At 41.1% G+C, this 22,754-nt stretch overlaps 1 long non-coding RNA gene across 1 annotated transcript in view; it reads right to left on the bottom strand.

Moving 5' to 3' along the window:
* Positions 1-22,754, bottom strand: part of LOC121584448 — a 40,579-nt gene that overhangs the window by 17,162 nt on the left and 663 nt on the right. Inside the window, exon 2 of the long non-coding RNA XR_006003717.2 lies at positions 16,998-17,205. This is a non-coding gene — a long non-coding RNA (uncharacterized LOC121584448). The remainder of the gene's footprint in view (positions 1-16,997; positions 17,206-22,754) is intronic.

The raw sequence follows: 22,754 nt of genomic DNA, 5'->3' as shown, positions 1-22,754 counted from the left end.
CCCTCATTGGCCAGTGAACAACATATCAAGTATAAGGAAGGAACTGGGTAGGCTCCTTAGTACCAGGGGAGAACGACTGTCCACTCATTGAAGCCACTGGAGTTCAAGGCCGACCGCGGTACTGCAGGCATTGTTTGCAGAAAACGGGATCCCCCATGATAGTGAAATGGAAAATGGTGGTCTTTGTAGTCAATCTTTGTGTAAATTAACATTTTCGAAGACTATCATGGTACCAATAATTGCTTCTAACACACCAGCTATACAGTGAGCTCCAAAAGTATGGGGACAGTGACACATGTTTTGTTGTTTTGGCTCTATATTCCGGCACTTTGGATTTGAAATGATACATTACTGTGGAGGTTAAAGTGCAGATTGTCAGCTTTAATTTGAGGGTATTTTCATCCATAGCGGGTGAACCGTTTAGAAATAACAGTACTTTTTGTACATAGTCCCCCCATTTTAGGGGACCAAACGTATTGGGGAAAATTAACTTATGCGTATTAAAGTAGTAAAAAGTTTAGTATTCCTAGCACTCAATGATTACATCAGGCTCGTGACTCTACAAACTTGTTGGATGCGTTTGCTGTTTATTTTGGTTGTGTTTCAGATTATTTTGTGCCCAATAGAAATGAATGGTAAATAATGTAGCGTAATGTTGGAGTCACTTTTAGTGTAAACAAGAATAGAATATGTTTCTAAACACTTCTACATTAACGTGGATGCTACCATGATTATGGATAGTCCTGAATTAATCGTGAATATTGACGAGTGAGAAAGTTAGACCCACAAATCTCATATCCCCAAGACATGCTAACCTCTCACCATTGCAATAACAGGGGAGGTTAGCATTTTTTTGAGGGGTATGATATTCGTGCGTCTAACTTCCTCACTCATCATTATTTATGATTCATTCAGGACAATCCGTAATCATGATAGCATCCACAATAATGTTGAAGTCACAAGCTTTATTTGTTTATTCTGTGACTTATTCCTGTTCCATTAGTCAGTAGTGTTGTGTAGGTCCACCACAGTTGGTTCAACTTAAGACTTGGTGTTGGAGGTCAGGCCTGAACAGAGAGAAGGGACTGTCCTAGAAAAGGTCTGGCTATATTCACCTACTGTGTTTCAGTGCAGCGGTTGGACACGGCGATGCTAACCCTGTCTTGTTTCCATCCCTACATCCCTTGTGTATTTATTACCAGGCGTTTTGCTTTTCTATTATTTCACTATTTTCTTTCTCTCTGCATTGCCCGTAAGTAAGCATTTCACTGGTATTCTACACCTGTTGTTTACGAAGCACGTGACAAATACAATTTGATTTGATTTCTTCTGAGAGGAAAGACATGAAACTGAACCTTTGGAAGGGAACAAGAATGGAAATGGTGTGCTGCAGTACCAGTTGCTCGACCAATGTGTTTTCTCACATAAAATAAGCCTCCCTCCCGCCAAGGCTGCCTTGATAGGCAGTAAAATTAAAGCACAAGGCCATGCATTGGTTCTAACAGAGGAGGGCTAGTCTAGTATGTGTGGGGGTACAGTGAATGTACTATAGGGCCTTTGGGGCTAGGTGTGCTGCCAGAAACCTTCAAGATCGAAAAATAGCACAAAGCCAAGTAGAAGCACACCCTGGAATAAATAGCAGCTTGCCTGCGCTCACACACACAAACACACCACACTCAGTCTTGAGCATGGGCTCTGCCAGCACAAAGACCAGAGTAAGGGTCTCGATACAAGCTGTGTGCTGAGAGAAGCCTGAAAGAGGAAACACATTCTACGAGAGCATGAGGGAGTGACATGAGGGGGGGAGGGAGAGAGATGAGGGGGGGGCTGCAGGCTCTATCCTGGCAAACACCCAACACCCCAATGAAGGCAGAGAAAGAGCGAGTGAGAGTAGAAGTTGGAGGTGAAAAGGCCTAGGGAGGTTTGGGAGGCCTAGCCTTTTGAAACAGCCACAAGTTAAGCTGAAATCCATGCATTGCAGTGTCGTTTTGGTCTGGATATGGCTAGCTTACAAAGTAGCAGTTGCTAACAGAACGTTACTGCTTCCAGTCCCAGCGGTGAGAACAAATGAGCTTACCCTGAGCAAGGCACTGTTGTGTTGATCCGCCATTTTGAAACAGTTCTCCACATCGCAGCCCGAGTGAATCCGTGACACTGCAGCAGTCTGAGGGGACCGAGCTGTGTCCTGTGCCGCCGAGCTAATGATGTCTTTCAGCTCCACAAACATGAATTCGGCAAAACTTGAAGGGATTGGCTTGGGAAGGTAAAGGAAGGGGGGACTGTTTGGGAGACAAGCTGATGAATGCTTGGTGGTGTAACAAACAAACAGCAGCAGAGGAAGAGCCTGGTAGAACTCGCTGTCCTTAATTTAAGTTTGCTTTAATCTACAGTCGGGCAGAGACTCTGAGATGATGAGGAGAGGAGGAGAGGAGGAAGGAAAGATATGAAAAAGATGCACTGATTAGTTCATCTAGTGTAGTGTAGTGCAATGATCTAAACTAGCTGCTTAGTTGGTCTGTTTTAGCCGGGTCTCAATGAGACTAGATTTGGAGGGCTGCTAGGCTAGGCTAGGCTAAGCGGGCTGGGTCTGCTTACTAACATGGGTGGTTGTATAGAGCAGACGCCACCAGAGATTAAGGAAAATCTATTTTCTGCCTGCCTCTCTCCCTCTCCACGCCTCTCTGGAGCAGCCACTGCTCCAGGTCATTTTCCATTCCAATAAGGGTGTCTCTCTCTCTCTCTCTCTCTCTCTCTCTCTCTCTCTCTCCTCTCGTTATCCTGCAAAATTAATCACTCGCAGGCACAGCGAGCAGGAACACACACGCTCGTGCACTAACATAAGCAAACACACTGGTTTGTGTGGGCCAGCCTTGAGAGAGGGAAGGGGGAGATCAGGCCTTGCCCTCAGCCAAGGGTCGAGGGTGGGAGCCATACATTACTCCCCCCACCGCCTCCTTCCTCCCTCTGTCCTCCAGCCAGGGTTATTATTTCAGGGTGAGAACACTGCCATTGAGAAACGTTGTTTGTTTCTGACCAAGCCCTGGCAGCTCAGCTGGCTGTTGGGAATAACAACACAGCAGGGTGACAGCCAGTCAGCAGCCATTTAGTAACCACTGCAGAAACGCTAGCTAGCTAGTTAGCTAACCCTACCAACAAAGATAGCTTTCATTGATGCATGTAATCAGTGTCCATCATATCACATACACAAACTCAGTAGAAAACATGCAATAGACTACTACATTGTAGTTGCTTTACCTGATGTCCTTATTTAGCCTAAGCTGTGTTGTAAATGGAGCCAAGCTGCTCCACTACTCTTTAATGTGGAATCAGAATCAACCACCTGATAATTAAAGCCGCTGGTTCTAATGTTCTATTCCACAGGAATCACTCGCTCTGTCCTTTCCATTGGTCAGCCTGGAGGGCAGTGATGTCCATGGCGACAGACAGACAGACAGACTGCAGTCCCTCCATCTTCCCAGCTAGCCTCACTCAATCAATCAATTAAATTTATTTATAAAGCCCTTTTTACATCAGCAAATGTCACAAAGTGCTATACAGAAAACCAGCCTAAAACCCCATACAACAAACAATGCAGCTAGCCTCACTCCCTTCATTTTCCCAGCTAGCCTCACTCCCTTAATCTTCCAAGCTAGCTTCACTCCCTCCATCTCCCCAGTAAGGACGGGCATTTTACATTTTTTGACTGTTCGATTGCTATTTTTAGAACACAAGGCCTGCACTGGATATTTCTTTGCGCATGTATCTACTGAACAAAAATATGCCTGGTGACAGTGTCCAAACTCTAAAATTCTCTGGTAGAATGTCCTGCTTTTATTACGTCACACTCAGAACCGTAAGCTATTTTCTGTAATTCGCTCGCCATTAACTTGTAAATAATGATCTTGTTGTGAGTTTATTTTTCTGTAATAATTAATACAAATTAGCTAAAGTTAAGATGTTGTCAGCTATATGATATGGTCATTATTTGAACTAGCTAGCCAGATAACTTACAGTGAGGGAAAAATTTTTTGATCCCCTGCTGATTTTGTACGTTTGCCCACTGACAAAGAAATGATCAGTCTATAATTTTAATGGTAGTTTTATTTGAACAGTGAGAGACAGAATAACAACAAAACAATCCAGAAAAACGCATGTCAAAAATGTTATAAATTGATTTGCATTTTAATGAGGGAAATAAGTATTTGACCCCTCTGCAAAACATGACTTAGTACTTGGTGGCAAAACCCTTGTTGGAAAACACAGAGGTCAGACGTTTCTTGTAGTTGGCCACCAGGTTTGCACACATCTCAGGAGGGATTTTGTCCCACTCCTCTTTGCAGATCTTCTCCAAGTCATTAAGGTTTCGAGGCTGACGTTTGGCAACTCGAACCTTCAGCTCCCTCCACAGATTTTCTATGGGATTAAGGTCTGGAGACTGGCTAGGCCACTCCAGGACCTTAATGTGCTTCTTCCTGAGCTACTCCTTTGTTGCCTTGGCCGTGTGTTTTGGGTCATTGTCATGCTGGAATACCCATCCACGACCCATTTTCAATGCCCTGGCTGAGGGAAGGAGGATCTCACCGAAGATTTGACGGTACATGGCCCTGTCCATTGTCCCTTTGATGCGGTGAAGTTGTCCTTTACCCTTAGCAGAAAAACAGTTTGACAGTGGGGATGGTTCTTGGGGTCATAGGCAGCATTCCTCCTCTTCCAAACATGGCGAGTTGAGTTGATGCCAAAGAGCTTGATTTTGGTCTCATCTGACCACAACACTTTCACCCAGTTCTCCTCTGAATCATTCAGATGTTCATTGGCAAACTTCAGACGGGCATGTATATGTGCTTTCTTGAGCAGGGGGACCTTGCGGGCGCTGCAGGATTTCAGTCCTTCACGGCGTAGTGTGTTACCAATTGTTTTCTTGGTGGCTATGGTCCCAGCTGCCTTGAGATCTTTGACAAGATCCTCCCGTGTAGTTCTGGGCTGATTCCTCACCGTTCTCATGATCATTGCAACTCCACGAGGTGAGATCTTGCATGGAGCCCCAGGCCGAGGGAGATTGACAGTTATTTTGTGTTTCTTCCATTTGCGAATAATCGCACCAACTGTTGTCACCTTCTCACCAAGCTGCTTGGCGATGGTCTTGTAGCCCATTCCAGCCTTGTGTAGGTCTACAATCTTGTCCCTGACATCCTTGAAGAGCTCTTTGGTCTTGGCCATGGTGGAGAGTTTGGAATCTGATTGATTGATTGCTTCTGTGGACAGGTGTCTTTTATACAGGTAACAAGCTGAGATTAGAAGCACTCCCTTTAAGAGTGTGCTCCTAATCTCAGCTCGTTACCTGTATAAAAGACACCTGGGAGACAGAAATCTTTCTGATTGAGAAGGGGTCAAATACTTATTTCCCTCATTAAAATGCAAATCAATTTATAACACTTTTGACATGCGTATCTCTGGATTTTGTTGTTGTTATTCTGTCTCTCACTGTTCAAATAAACCTACCATTCAAATTTCTTTGTCAGTGGGCAATCGTACAAAATCAGCAGGGGATCAAATACTTTTTTCCCTCACTGTATATACTAGGTGGTGTCAGAGGAAGGGCCCAAAAATTGTCAAAGACTCCAGTCACCCTAATCATAGCAGTCACCCTAGTCATAACAGCCCCCCCTTGTTTTTACACTGCTGCTTCTCGCTGTTTATGATCTACTTTACAAATGACCTCGACTAGCCTGTACCCCCACACATTGACTCGGCACCGGTACCCCCTGTATATAGCTTCATTATTGTTATGTCATTTTCTTGTGTGACTTATTTTTTTCTTTTTTTTAACTTTATTTAGTAAATATTTTCTTAACTCTATTTCTTGAACTGCATTGTTGGTTAAGGCTTGTAAGCATTTCACGGTAAGGTCTACACCTTTTGTATTCGGTGCATGTGCCAAATAACATTTGATTTGATTTGGAAGATTTATTCTCAAAGAGTGTTAATTTGAAATGGGGCTGAATTTGGCGAGTGTAAAGAAAATGTTATTGGACCATAAACAGATATGGCTCATTAACCTTTACGGACCAAATAGTGATGTTCCACACTTCTTTGACAATATATATAATAAATTATCAACCCTGCAAGCAATACAAGACTCTGTTATTATGGTGGGAGATTATAATACTGTTTTAAATAGCTAAATGGACCGTAAAGAAAATCACACTACAAACTATCACCCTCATGCTCTTAAGGAAATCGTGAATGTCATGGATACATTAGAACTAGTAAATATATGGAGGCTTAAATATCCTGATCTAGTGAGATATACATGGCGGAGACTCAATCAAGCTAGTCGTCTTGACTTCTTTCTTATGTCATTCTCGTTGGCACCAAACATTTAAAAAGTGTTGATAGGGGACAGAATGCGGTCGGACCATCATATAATTTACATTTTAGTCATTTAGCAGACGCTCTTATCCAGAGCGACTTACAGTAGTGAGTGTATACATTTTCATACTAGTCCCCCGTGGGAATCAAACCCACAACCCTGGCATTGCAACTGCCATGCTCTACCAACTGAGCTACACAGGACTATGAATTGTCATATACATTACTCTTACTGAATTTCCACGTGGGTGAGGATATTGGAAATGTAATCAAAGCCTATTGGATGATAACTTGTTTTTAACTAGGACAGAGGAATTTATAACTGATGTTTTTTTCTGACATAACATAGGTACAGCAAATCCCCTTATTGTATGGGACACTTTTAAATGTGCCTTTAGAGGCCATGCAATTCAGTACTCATCTCGAAAACAAAAGAAATGTAGGTCAAAAGAGTCCATACTAACAAAGGAAATAGAAGGTCTAACAGAACAGATAGATAGCAATAAAAACTGTTACATAGAGGCTCAGAATAAATTAGAGGAAAAACAAAAATAAATGGAGAAACTTATTCAAGAAAGATCAAGTGTAATATAATATAAAAACAAAGCAAACTGGATGGAATATGGGGAATAATGCACCAAATTATATTTTTAATCTTCAACATAGAAATGCTACCAAAAAGAATTGACTGATTACAAATGACGGAGTCACCCATGATTCACCTAATTATATTTTGAAGGAGGAAGCAAAGTACTTTAAGCATATGTTTTCGTTTCAGTCGCCACCATCTCCTCTAACTGAAGCTAATTGTAGAGATTTTTTTCGATTGATAATGTAAAATTAACAGCCATTACAGAGGAAGAACTTCTGGATGCAATTAAATACTTTAAGTCTGGGAAAACTCCAGGGTTGGATGGCATACCAGACAAGGTATACCAAACCTTTTTTGATATACTCAGAGGACCGTTATTAGCATGTTTTAACCACTCCTATGTAAATGGTAGATTATCAGACACTCAAGAAGAAGTTCTGATTTCATTATTACTGAAACAGGATACAAGTGGAAAATATGAAGATCCAGTCCATTAAAAAAATTGGAGGCCCCTTACACTTCAGTGTTGTGATGCAAAAATTCTAGCAAAATGTATAGCGCATAGAATTAAAAAGGTATTGTCGGACATTATTCATTCTAATCAGACAGGTTTTTACATGGAAGATACATTGGAGATAATATAAGGCAAGTACTAGAAACAATAGAACACTATGACAAATCTGGGAAACCAGGCCTGCTATTCATAGCAGACTTTGAAATGGCATTTGATAAAGTACGTCTGTGGTTTATATATAAATGCCTGGAGCATTTCAATTTTGGAGAATCTCTTATAAAATGGGTTAAAATCATGTATAGTAACCCTAGGTGTAAAATAGTAAATAATGGCTATTTCTCCGAAAGTTTTAAACTGTCAAGAGGAGTGAAAACAAGGTTGTCCACTATCAGCATATCTATTTATTATGGCCATCGAAATATTAGCTATTAAAATCAGATCCAACAATAAAATCAAGGGATTAGAAATCCAGGGCTTAAAAACAAAGGTGTCCTTGTACATTGATGATTCATGTTTTCTTTTAAATCCACAACTTTAATCCCTCCACAGCCTCATAGAGGAGCTGGATACATTTTCTAACCTCTCTGGATTACAACCAAATTATGATAAATGTACTATATTTTTTGGATCACAAAAAAATACAAATTTTACATTACCAATAAAATGGTATGATGGTGATGTGGATATACTAGGAATACATATGCCAAATGAAATGTGGTCCTCTGTAGCTCAGCTGGTAGAGCACGGCGCTTGTAACGCCAAGGTAGTGGGTTCGATCCCCGGGACCAACAATACACAAAAATGTATGCACGCACGACTGTAAGTCGCTTTGGATAAAAGCGTCTGCTAAATGGCATATTATATTATATTATATTATAAATAAATGATCTCACTCCAATACAGTCCCGTGTAGCTCAGTTGGTAGAGCATGGCGTTTGCAATGCCAAGGTTTGTGGGTTTGATTACCACGGGGGACCAGTTTGAAAAGAAAAATGTTATGCACTCACTAACTGTAAGTCGCTCTGGATAAGAGTGTCTGCTAAATGACTAAAATGTAAATTTTAATAGAAAGTTAGCAAAATAGATAAGATCTTGCTACCATGGAAAGGTAAATACCTGTCAATTAGTGAAAAAATCACCCTGATTAACTTTAGTATTATCTCAGTTTACCTATTTGCTTATGGTCTTGCCTACGCCTAGCGAACAGTTTTTGAAATGATATGAGAAAAAAATATTCAATTTTATTTGGAACGGTAAGCCAGACAAAATTAAACGGGCCTATTTATATAATGAATATGAATTCGGAGGACAGAAATGATTAAATATTAAAGCATTAGACCTATCACTAAAAGCTTCAGTCATACAAAAGTTATACTTAAATCCGAACTGGTTCTCTAGCAAATTAGTAAGATTGTCTCACCCAATGTTCAAGAGTAGCCTTTTTCCCTTTATTCAGATTACAACCTCTCACTTTCAGTTATTTGAAAAGGAAATAATCTCCCAAATATCACTATTTTTAAAACAAGCCATAGAAAGTTGGTTGCAATTTCAATTTAATCCTCCAGAAATGACAGAACAAATAATGCAAAAAAATATTGTGGTTAAACTCAAATATACTAATTGATAAAAAACGAATCTTCGTAAATGATATCATATGTAGGACTAGTGGAGTTATGTCGCACATGCAGCTAACAAAAACATATGGAAACATATGTCTGTCGGCCCTGCATTAAAGAACACACAGTGGGAAAAAAAGTATTTAGTCAGCCACCAATTGTGCAAGTTCTCCCACTTAAAAGAGGCCTGTAATTTTCATCATAGGTACACGTCAACTATGACAGACAAAATGAGCATTTTTTTTCCAGAAAATCACATTGTATGATTTTTAATGAATTTATTTGCAAATTATGGTGGAAAATAAGTATTTGGTCAATAACAAAAGTTTCTCAATACTTTGTTATATACCCTTTGTTGGCAATGACACAGGTCAAACGTTTTCTGTAAGTCTTCACAAGGTTTTCACACACTGTTGTGGTATTTTGGCCCATTCCTCCATGCAGATCTCCTCTAGAGCAGTGATGTTTTGGGGCTGTCGCTGGGCAACACAGACTTTCAACTCCCTCCAAAGATTTTCTATGGGGTTGAGATCTGGAGACTGGCTAGGCCACTCCAGGACCTTGAAATGCTTCTTACGAAGCCACTCCTTCGTTGCCCGGGCGGTGTGTTTGGGATCATTGTCATGCTGAAAGACCCAGCCACGTTTCATCTTCAATGCCCTTGCTGATGGAAGGAGGTTTTCACTCAAAATCTCACGATACATGGCCCCATTCATTCTTTCCTTTACACGGATCAGTCGTCCTGGTCCCTTTGCAGAAAAAAAGCCCCAAAGCATGTTGTTTCCACCCCCATGCTTCACAGTAGGTATGGTGTTCTTTGGATGCAACTCAGCATTCTTTGTCCTCCAAACACGACGAGTTGAGTTTTTACCAAAAAGTTATATTTTGGTTTCATCTGACCATATGACATTCTCCCAATCCTCTTCTGGATCATCCAAATGCACTCTAGCAAACTTCAGACGGGCCTGGACATGTACTGGCTTAAGCAGGGGGACACGTCTGGCACTGCAGGATTTGAGTCCCTGGCGGCGTAGTGTGTTACTGATGGTAGGCTTTGTTATTTTGGTCCCAGCTCTCTGCAGGTCATTCACTAGGTCCCCCTGTGTGGTTCTGGGATTTTTGCTCACCGTTCTTGTGATCATTTTGACCCCAATGGGTGAGGTCTTGCGTGGAGCCCCAGATCGAGGGAGATTATCAGTGGTCTTGTATGTCTTCCATTTCCTAATAATTGCTCCCACAGTTGATTTCTTCAAACCAAGCTGCTTACCTATTGCAGATTCAGTCTTCCCAGCCTGGTGCAGGTCTACAATTTTGTTTCTGGTGACCTTTGACAGCTCTTTGGTCTTGGCCATAGTGGAGTATGGAGTGTGACTGTTTGAGGTTGTGGACAGGTGTCTTTTATACTGATAACAAGTTCAAACAGGTGCCATTAATACAGGTAACGAGTGTAGGACAGAGGTGCCTCTTAAAGAAGAAGTTACAGGTCTGTGAGAGCCAGAAATCTTGCTTGTTTGTAGGTGACCAAATACTTATTTTCCACCATAATTTGCAAATTAATTAATTACAAATCCTACAATGTGATTTTCTGGAGAAAAAAAAATCTCAATTTGTCTGTCATAGTTGACGTGTACCTATGATGAAAATTACAGGCCTCTCTCATCTTTTTAAGTGGGAGAACTTGCACAATTGGTGGCTGTCTAAAACACTTTTTTTCCCCACTGTAAATATATAAATATAATATTTAAAAAAAATATATATATATATACATACATACATACATACATACATACATACATATACATATACATATACATACATATACATACATACATACATACATACATACATACATACATACATACATAACATATACATACATATACATACATACATACATACATACATACATACATACATACATACATACATAAATACATACATACATACATACATACATACATACATACATACATACATATACATATACATACATACACATACATATACACATACATACAGTATATACGTATTATGGACCTTGTGAAGATGCTGGATGAAACAGGTACAAATGTATCTATATCCACAGTAAAACGAGTCCTATATGGACATAACCTGAAAGGCCGCTCAGCAAGGAAAAAGCCACTGCTCCAAAACCGCCAAAAAAAAGCCAGACTACTGTTTGCAACTGCACATGGGGACAAAGATCGTACTTTTTGGAGAAATGTCCTCTGGTCTGATGAAACAAAAATAGAACTGTTTGGCCATAATGACCATCATTATGTTTGGAGGAAAAAGGGGAAGGCTTGCAAGCCGAAGAACACCATCACAACCGTGAAGCACGGGGGTGGCAGCATCATGCTGTGGGGGTGCTTTGCTGCAGGAGGGACTGGTGCAGTTCACAAAATAGATGGCATCATGAGTAAGGAAAATGATGTTGATATATTGAAGCAACATCTCAAGACATCAGTCAGGAAGTTAAAGCTAGGTCGCAAATGGGTCTTCCAAATGGACAATGACCCCAAGCATACTTCCAAAGTTGTAGCAAAATGGCTTAAGGACAACAAAGTCAAGGTATTGGAGTGGCCATCACAAAGCCCTGATCTCAATCATGTAGAACATTTCGGGGCAGAACTGAAAAAGCGTGTGCGAGCAAGGAGGCCTACAAACCTGACTCAGTTACACCAGCTCTGTCAGGAGGAATGGGCAAAAATTCACCCAACTTATTGTGGGAAGCTTGTGGAAGGCTACCCGAAACGTTTGACCCAAGTTAAACAATTTAAAGGCAATGCTACCAAATACTAATTGAGTGTATGTAAACTTCTGACCCACTGGGAATGTGATGAAAATATTAAAGCTGAAATAAATCATTCTCTCTACTATTATTCTGACATTTCACATTCTTAAAATAAAGTGGTGATCCTAACTTTTACTAAGACAGGGAATTTTGACTAGGATTAAATGTCAGGAATTGTGAAAAACTGAGTTGAAATGTATTTGGCTAAGGTATTGTCACGGTTTCGGCCGAGACTGCTCCTCCTCCTGGTTCGGGCAGGCTTCGGCGTTCGCCGTCCCCGGAGTACTAGCTGCCACCGTTGAATGTTTCGTGGTGTGATTGCTTTGGTCTGTCTTGTACACCTGTGTCTGTTTGTGTTCTGATTACGTGTCCTATAAGTTCCCTGTTTTGTATTGGTTAGATTGTGTGTTGTTGTCTGCCTGTATTTCGGAGCTGCGTGTTTACGCTCTGTTTGTTTGTTTAGTGTTTACGCATGGTTTACGTATTCACTCGCCTCTGTTTGTTTCGAGGCCGTGTATTGTATTTTTGCACTTTTGACTAGTAAAGTCTGTTGGACGAAGCCTCTGTGTCCTGCGCCTGACTCCTCCACCACATCCACATCGGTTCTTCTGACAGGTATATGTAAACTTCCGACTTCAACTGTACATTTTATAGACACAGTCAATTTTACAATAATTCAATATTGTTTGTTTTTACTCCTGAACTTCTTCTTCCCTCAACCTTTCTGATCATTTTCATGATGTCCATCCGGTTTGCTTCTATATTCCATATCTTTCTAACTGTGCTCTTTCACAAAAGCTCTCAACCTATAACCTACAGTATAAACTTATTATGGACACAGTATGCTTTACATTAGTTATCTTGTTGTTATTAGTTGTTGTTAGTTGTTATTAGTCCCATCCTTCAACTCCATTCAACACCTCCCATCTATCTCTTAACACCATCCATATTGGATTTCTATTTACCATATATTTTTCAACTGTACTGTGATGTTTTACAAAAGTTCTGAGCCCTTCTATTCTCATTGTTTCTACAGATTGTAAATTGAAAATAAACATTTTTGCGATTATTGATTGAGTGACTATGACTTTTCAGATCACCCAGTAGTGCTATCTGCAGGGTTAGCTCCAGGTAAATATTGCAATCCTTTAGCCATTCCTGGACCTGTGTCCAAAAACAAGCTACAAATGGACAGTACCAAAACAAATGATCTAATGATTCTGTCTCTTCGCAGCGAAATCTGCAGAGCTGGGAAGATTGTATCCCCCATATAAATAACATTCTATTGGTAGCAAGAATGTTGTATAATAATTTAAAATTGAAAAATTATACGTGTTGAATCCGGCGTTGTTTTGCATATCAGTTCATAAACACTATGCCATGGAATCGGTACGTCAAAAATCTCTTCCCAACTATTTTGCAATCTATATGGGACGGCTGTCAATCCTTTGGTCCTTAAATGAAATTGGTATACTTTTTTATTTATCACAATTTTCTTTAACCAATTACAGTGGGGGGAAAAAGTATTTAGTCAGCCACCAATTGTGCAATTCTCCCACTTAAAAAGATGAGACCTGTAATTTTCATCATAGGTGACAGACAAATTGAGAAAAAAAAATCCAGAAAATCACATTGTAGGATTTTTAATGAATTTATTTGCAAATGATGGTGGAAAATAAGTATTTGGTCACCTACAAACAAGCAAGATTTCTGGCTCTCACAGACCTGTAACTTCTTCTTTAAGAGGCTCCTCTGTCCTTCACTCGTTACCTGTATTAATGGCACCTGTTTGAACTTGTTATCAGTATAAAAGACACCTGTCCACAACCTCAAACAGTCACACTCCAAACTCCACTATGGCCAAGACCAAAGAGCTGTCAAAGGACACCAGAAACAAAATTGTAGACCTGCACCAGGCTGGGAAGACTGAATCTGCAATAGGTAAGCAGCTTGGTTTGAAGAAATCAACGGTGGGAGCAATTATTAGGAAATGGAAGACATACAAGACCACTGAAAATCTCCCTCGATCTGGGGCTCCACGCAAGATCTCACCCCGTGGGGTCAAAATGATCACAAGAACGGTGAGCAAAAATCCCAGAACCACACGGGGGGACCTAGTGAATGACCTGCAGAGAGCTGGGACCAAAGTAACAAAGCCTACCATCAGTAACACACTACGCCGCCAGGGACTCAAATCCTGCAGTGCCAGACGTGTCCCCCTGCTTAAGCCAGTACATGTCCAGGCCCGTCTGAAGTTTGCTAGAGTGCATTTGGATGATCCAGAAGAGGATTGGGAGAATGTCATATGGTCAGATGAAACCAAAATAGAACTTTTTGGTAAAAACTCAACTCGTCGTGTTTGGAGGACAAAGAATGCTGAGTTGCATCCAAAGAACACCATACCTACTGTGAAGCATGGGGGTGGAAACATCATGCTTTGGGGCTGTTTTTCTGCAAAGGGACCAGGACGACTGATCCGTGTAAAGGAAAGAATGAATGGGGCCATGTATCGTGAGATTTTGAGTGAAAACCTCCTTCCATCAGCAAGGGCATTGAAGATGAAACGTGGCTGGGTCTTTCAGCATGACAATGATCCCAAACACACCGCCCGGGCAACGAAGGAGTGGCTTCGTAAGAAGCATTTCAAGGTCCTGGAGTGGCCTAGCCAGTCTCCAGATCTCAACCCCATAGAAAATCTTTGGAGGGAGTTGAAAGTCTGTGTTGCCCAGCGACAGCCCAAAAACATCACTGCTCTAGAGGAGATCTGCATGGAGGAATGGGCCAAAATACCAGCAACAGTGTGTGAAAACCTTGTGAAGACTTACAGTAAAAGTTTGACCTGTGTCATTGCCAACAAAGGGTATATAACAAAGTATTGAGAAACTTTTGTTATTGACCAAATACTTATTTTCCACCATAATTTGCAAATAAATTCATTAAAAATCCTACAATGTGATTTTCTGGATTTTTTTCCCTCATTTTGTCTGTCATAGTTGACGTGTACCTATGATGAAAATTACAGGCCTCTCTCATCTTTTTAAGTGGGAGAACTTGCACAATTGGTGGCTGACTAAATACTTTTTTTCCCCACTGTATTTGCGTGAGAAAAAAACATATGGGGGATTGGAAGTGATGCAGACAATTACATTGATGGAAGTTACAATCTATCTGCAATATTAAAGCTGATTATTTATTAATTTTTTCTAAATGGCACTACCGGTTTGCAAAGTCGCTTAAGCGGGACATAGAGGGGACACAATTATTCCAAAACTGCAGCTCGCTGTTGGAACACATTTACAATTAACCAGTCCATTTAAAAAAATCAATTAAACTGTTTGGCATTGGGCAAGGAATGTAGCTTATCTATCCCATCAGTTAGATTCGTTTTATAGGTATTAATTTCTGTAGGCCTAACGGGAGCTTGTGTGCCCACTCAGCACGCATGTGTGGAAGGAGCGGTCAAAACGCAATTGCGTGAATGAGACTAAGAGGGGAACAGGAATTTAGGGAGAAAAACGGTGTGATACTTTTTTTTTGTTGTTGTATAAATGGAACACTAGAGTCAAAGCAAATTAACGTTGTCTTCAAGACAATATTTTACATGGCCGTTCGGGCAGCCATAAAGCACATTCCACCAAATAGTTTTACAGTATTTGAAACAAATGTGCTCTCTGGTTAAAGATCAAGCTTTGACGTCCGTTCGAGTACTCGATTACTCATGCCCATCCCAACTACCCAGCTTGCCTCACTATCTCCTGTCACAACACCAAGAAATAGAAACTAAGTGAAAGAAAGAGGGAAAGTGAGCCGCGTGTCACATTTCTGCAGCAGCAGTAGCTCCCTCCATCCACCCATCTCAGTGCTGTGGCCTAGCAGGCAGCACCGAACGAGCTGAGTCCTAGACAGAACGAGCTGAGTCCTAGACAGACGGGGCCCGCAGTGACTGGTACAGCCCTGACAGACAGCTTGCTTGCACACACAGACAGTCACACACACACTTTTTTCTAATTTTGCAAACAGTCTCTTCCTCTGACCCTTTTTAATTTTCTCCTTTTCTCCTGTCACTGCGGGAAAAAAAACTCTCACCGGGACCAAACAATCCCAATCTCATTTATTTTTTGAGGACAGAATATGTACATGTGTTAATGGGAAAGCCGAATCAAATTAACTATAATTAGTCAAAGTGGAGAGTGAGGCAGGGAAGTGGCATCAGCATACATGGGAGTCTCGTTCAACGCTGTCTAGCCCCACCCCAACCACACACATATACATCCCCCCACATACATACACACACCACCTTCATACACACACACATCTATCCATCCCTCCCCCCACCACTACCATACACACACACATCTATCCATCCCTCCCCCCACCACTACCACACACACACACATCTATCCATCCCTCCCCCCACCACTACCATACACACACACATATATCCATCCCTCCCCCCACCACTACCATACACACACACATCTATCCATCCCTCCCCCCACCACTACCACACACACACACATCTATCCATCTCCTCCCGCACCACCACCATACACACAGCTATACCACCAACACACCCTCCTCCCGTTTTGACACACGTCACACGTCACACTCACTTCAAAGCTCCCGGTCAGCGATTGCATGTGGCAAGCAAACACACACAGAGAAAAAGTATTTCTGTTGTGACACGTTTCCCACCAAACCAGTGTGAATTTCGCAAGCGGCAGAACCTGACGACTCTGATCTCTTCAAAAATACATTAACAGACATCTTATGACGGATGTTTGGACAGACGTTGCGACAGAGCGCAGAAAGGAAGAGAGAAGCGGGGAGGAAGAGGAAGATGGTGTGGGGGGGACTGTAGAGATGCAGAGATTATTCAGATTTGTGGGCAAAGGACTGTTAGGCCCCTAAGGCCCAGTGCCAATTTCCCTGATATATTTCAGACTAATTCATCCATCCATATTCCTCTCACCTTATTCAATGGTTCCTTTTCCAAGTACCATAGTGGTCCAAATACCCCTCAAACTCGTACCAATAGCTTTGTGTGAGCATTAATTTGTTTATCTGTGTGTGTGTGTGTGTGTGTGTGTGTGTGTGTTTGTGTGTACTAACCTGCATGCTGGAGCATCTTGCCGATGTCTGTGTGTCCACAGAGCATTGTGTAGCGGCCTGACTCCGCCCACCTGGCCGTTCAGGTGAGGGACGGGCTGGTGGCGCAGCAGGGCCTCCACACACGCACTGCTGCCATGGTTATATGCCTCTGCAGGGGCGTCCAGCCTGCGTGGTCTGAGGAGTAACACACACGTACACACACATACAACTACACATGCAGGCACACATGCACGCGCGCACACACACACACACACACACATACACACAGAACAAACAGTCATCCCGATGGAATCTTTTAAAATCCTTTAAAGAAAGCGTTATGAGTGAAATGGAGGACAACCCCTAAGACAACCATTAAACACATTCACATATTATGCTGCTAATAGCTTCATAGCTAATAGCAGCCACCTTTATATTTAAAAAAAGGATATGTATATAACTATGTATGTATATGTATTTATATGTATCTGTGTGTATGTATATATGTGTATATACAGTAGGGAGAACAAGTATTTGATACACTGCCGATTTTGCAGGTTTTCCTACTTACAAAGCATGTAGAGGTCTGTAATTTTTATCATAGGTACATTTCAACTGTGAGAGACGGAATCTAAAACAAAAATCCAGAAAATCACATTGTATGATTTTTAAGTAATTAATTTGCATTTTATTGCATGACATAAGTATTTGATACATCAGAAAAGCAGAACTTAATATTTGGTACAGAAACCTTTGTTTGCAATTACAGAGATCATACGTTTCCTGTAGGTCTTGACCAGGTTTGCACACACTGCAGCAGGGATTTTGTCCCACTCCTCCATACAGACCTTTTCCAGTTCCTTCAGGTTTCGGGGCTGTCGCTGGGCAATACGGACTTTCAGCTACCTCCAAAGATGTTCTATTGGGTTCAGGTCTGGAGACTGGCTAGGCCACTCCAGGACCTTGAGATGCTTCTTACGGAGCCACTCCTTAGTTGCCCTGGCTGTGTGTTTCGGGTCGTTGTCATGCTGGAAGACCCAGCCACGACCCATCTTCAATGCTCTTACTGAGGGAAGGAGGTTGTTGGCCAAGATCTCGCGATACAAGGCCCCATCCATCCTCCCCTCAATACGGTGCAGTCGTCCTGTCCCCTTTGCAGAAAAGCATCCCCAAAGAATGATGTTTCCACCTCCATGCTTCACGGTTGGGATGGTGTTCTTGGGGTTGTACTCATCCTTCTTCTTCCTCCAAACACGGCGAGTGGAGTTTAGACCAAAAAGCTCTATTTCTGTCTCATCAGACCACATGACCTTCTCCCATTCCTCCTCTGGATCATCCAGATGGTCATTGGCAAACTTCAGACGGGCCTAGACATGCGCTGGCTTGAGCAGGGGGACCTTGCGTGCACTTCAAGATTTTAATCCATGACGGCGCAGTGTGTTACTAATGGTTTTCTTTGAGACTGTGGTCCCAGCTCTCTTCAGGTCATTGACCAGGTCCTGCCGTGTAGTTCTGGGCTGATCCCTCACCTTCCTCATGATCGTTGATGCCCCACGAGGTGAGATATTGCATGGAGCCCCAGACCGAGGGTGATTGACCGTCATCTTGAACTTCTTCCATTTTCTAATAATTGCACCAACAGTTGTTGCCTTCTCACCAAGCTGCTTGCCTATTGTCCTGTAGCCCATCCCAGCCTTGTGCAGGTCTTGTGCAGGTCTACAATTGTATCCCTGATGTCCTTACACAGCTCTCTGGTCTTGGCCATTGTGGAGAGGTTGGAGTCTGTTTGATTGAGTGTGTGGACAGGTGTCTTTTATACAGGTAACAAGTTCAAACAGGTGCAGTTAATACAGGTAATGAGTGGAGAACAGGAGGGCTTCTTAAAGAAAAACTAACAGGTCTGTGAGAGCCGGAATTCTTACTGGTTGGTAGGTGATCAAATACTTATGTCATGCAATAAAATGCAAATTAATTACTTAAAAATCATATGTAGTATCGAGTAAATGCTGGCAATTATTGCTGATAAACAAAGGAGTCTGCTCATACTGAACCTTTGATCATAAGTTTTATTCATATCACAAGATTTCAGCATAAGTGACGGATGTCATGACCACCCGGAGAGCAGTGTCCTCGAATTGTAATGTCTGCTCTAACCTCTTCTTCGTCCAGCATATACTTATAAACAATGCAAAAATATGGGTTGCTCCCTCTGCTGTCCAATCACCTGTCTCCCCTGGGGCGTCACCCTACAAATGGCTACTTTTGAACTAAAATAAACATCCGTTCAGTTCCACATGAAAAACACTAACAAAGACATAATCCTAATACACTACACATACAATGTGATTTTCTGGATTTTTGTTTTACATTCCGTCTCTCACAGTTGAAGTGTACCTATGATAAAAATTACAGACCTCTAAATGCTTTGTAAGTAGGAAAACCTGCAAAATCGGCAGTGTATCAAATACTTGTTCTCCCCACTGTATATATGTGTGTGTATATATGTATATGTATGTATGTGTATATATGCATTTGTATGTACAGTTGAAGTCGGAAGTTTACATACACTTAGGTTGGAGTCATTAAAACTAGTTTTTCAACCACTCCACACATTTCTTCTTAACAAACTATAGTTTTGGCAACTCGGTTAGGACATCTACTTTGTGCATGACACAAGTAATTTTTCCAACAATTGTTTACAGACATATTATTTCACTTATAATTCACTGTATCACAATTCCAGTGGGTCAGAAGTTTACATACACTAAGTTGACTGTGCCTTTAAACAGCTTGGAAAATTCCAGAAAATGATGGCATGGCTTTAGAAGCTTCTGATAGGCTAATTGACATCTTTTGAGTCAATTGGAGGTGTACCTTTGGATGTATTTCAAGGCCTACCTTCAAACTCAGTGCCTCTTTGCTTGACATCATGGGAAAATCAAAAGAAATCAGCAAAGACCTCAGAATTTTTTTTGCAGACCTCCACAAGTCTGGTTCATCCTTGGGAGCAATCTCCAAACACCTGAAGGTACCACGTTCATTTGTACAAACAATTGTACGCAAGTATAAACACCATGGGACCATGCAGCCGTCATACCGCTCAGGAAGGAGACGCATTTTGTCTCCTAGAGATGAACGCACTTTGGTGCGAAAAGTGAAAATCAATCCCAGAACAACAGCAAAGGTCCTTGTGAATATGCTGGAGGAAACAGGTACAAAAGTATCTATATCCACAGTAAAACGAGTCCTATGTTGACATAACCTGAAAGGCCGCTCAGCAAGGAAGAAGCCACTGCTCCAAAACCGCCATAGAAAAGCCAGACTACGGTTTGCAACTGCACATGGGGACAAAGATCATACTTTTTGGAGAAATGTCCTCTGGTCTGATGAAACAAAAATAGAACTGTTTGGCCATAATGACCATCGTTATGTTTGGAGAAATAAGGGGGTTGCTTGCAAGGAGGAATGGGCCAAAATTCACCCAACTTATTGTGGGAAGCTTGTGGAAGGCTACCCGAAATATTTGACCCAAGTAATTGAGTGTATGTAAACGTCTGACCCACTGGGAATGTGATGAAATAAATAAAAGCTGAAATAAATCATTCTCTCTACTATTATTCTGACATTTCACATTCTTAAAATAAAGCAATGATCCTAACTGACCTAAGACAATGAATTTTTACTAGGATTAAATGTCAGGAATTGTGAAAAACTGAGTTTAAATGTATTTGGCTAAGGTGTATGTAAACTTCAGACTTCAACTGTATGTGTGTGTATGTATATATATATATATATATATATATATATATATATATATATATATATATATATATATATATATATATATATATATATGTGTGTGTGTGTGTGTGTGTGTGTGTGTGTGTGTGTATATATACACTACCGTTCAAAAGTTTGGGTTCACTTAGAAATGTCCTTGTTTTTCCATTAAAATAACATCAAATTGATCAGAAATACAGTGTACAGATTGTTAATGTTGTAAATGGCTATTGTAGCTGGAAACGGCTGATTTCTAATGGAATATCTACATAGGCATACAGAGGGCCATTATCAGCAGCCATCAGATGCTGGAGGAGTGCTTGATGCCATCTGTCAAGCATGGTGGAGGCAATGTGATGGTCTGGGGGTGCTTTGGTGGTGGTAAAGTGGGAGATTTGTACAGGGTAAATGGATCTTGAAGAAGGAAGGCTATCACTCCATTTTGCAATGCCATGCCATACCCTGTGTACGGGGCTTGATTGGAGCCAATTTCCTCCTACAACAGGACAACGACCCAAAGCACAGCTCCAAACTATGCAAGAACTATTTAGGGAAGGAGTCAGCTGGTATTCTGTCTATAATGGAGTGGCCAGCACAGTCACCGGATCTCAACCCTATTGAGCTGTTGTGGGAGCAGCTTGACCTTATGGTACGTAAGAAGTGCCCATCAAGCCAATCCAATTTGTGGGAGGTGCTTCAGGAAGCATGGGGTGAAATCTCTTCAGATTACCTCAACAAATTGACAACTAGAATGCCAAAGGTCTGCAAGACTGTAATTGCTGCAAATGGAGGATTCTATGACGAAAGCAAAGGACACAATTATTATTTCAATTACAAATCATTATTTCTAACCTTGTCAATGACTACATTTCCTATGCATTTTGCTATATTTCCTATCCAAACTCATTTCATGTATGTTTTCATGGAAAACAAGGACATTTCTAAGTGACCCCAAACTTTTGAACGGTAGTGTATATTTGCGAGAGAAAAAAAACCTATGGGGGATTGGAAGTGATGCAGACAATTACATTGATGGAAGTTATAATCTATCTGCTATATTAAAGCGGTGTCACGCCCTGGCCTTGAGAGCCCGGTTGTCTTTAGTTGGTTTGGTCAGGGCGTGAGTTTCTATGTGTAGATCTAGAATTGTATATCTATGTTTAGATCTAGGTTGATATTTCTATGTTTGGCCAGGTGTGATTCCCAATCAGAGGCAGCTGTCGCTAGTTGTCCCTGATTGGGTATCATACTTAAGTAGCCTGGTTGCCTACCTTAGTTGTGGGATCTTGTTTGTGTTCCTGTTAGGCTTGTTGTGTGTATAGCCCATAGGACTTCACGTTTTCGTTATTTTGTCAAGTGTTTATTCGTCTTAATAAACATGTACGCATATCACGCTGCACCTTGGTCTGACCCGTCTCTCAACGAACGTGACAAGCTGATCTACCCCCATAATAAAATAAATATATATATATATATATATATATATATATATTACTTTTTTTATAACAATTACAATTATGATAAAAATAAATACAAAATAAAAATAGCAGCCACCTTTTCATTTTAAAACCAAATCATCTGGGATACTCTAATGATTTCACTACATCCAAAGTTAGACACACTAAAACGTAATAGTCGGAATAGTTTAAATCGATCTTGATCTTGATAAGCAAGTCTAAATCTATACCTACTGTGTGGTCGGTGGATATATTCTGTCGTGAAAATCATTCTAGTGCTCTGAAGTTAAACGTTATGCGTTTTCTGTCTGAGACCAGAGGTCTCACATTATGGGGACCCGGTTTGTGTTTCATGTCACCAGAGCATGGAGACTGTACTCAAACTAGTCACCCCACCGCCATTTCAACCCTTTCATTTTGTCCCGCTTCCTTTTTCGCCATCATCTCCACTTAGCACGTTAGATGACAGTTAATAAACACATTAAAATGATTCAAATAACGCCACATCTGTATCAGCGATTGAATAGGACTTAAAAGGAAG

Source organism: Coregonus clupeaformis, chromosome 16, assembly GCF_020615455.1.
Source record: "Coregonus clupeaformis isolate EN_2021a chromosome 16, ASM2061545v1, whole genome shotgun sequence".
In the NCBI taxonomy this organism is placed as follows: Eukaryota; Metazoa; Chordata; class Actinopteri; order Salmoniformes; family Salmonidae; genus Coregonus; species Coregonus clupeaformis.
Note: the sequence above shows the minus strand (reverse complement) of the source record. Positions and strands in the feature narration are given on the sequence as shown.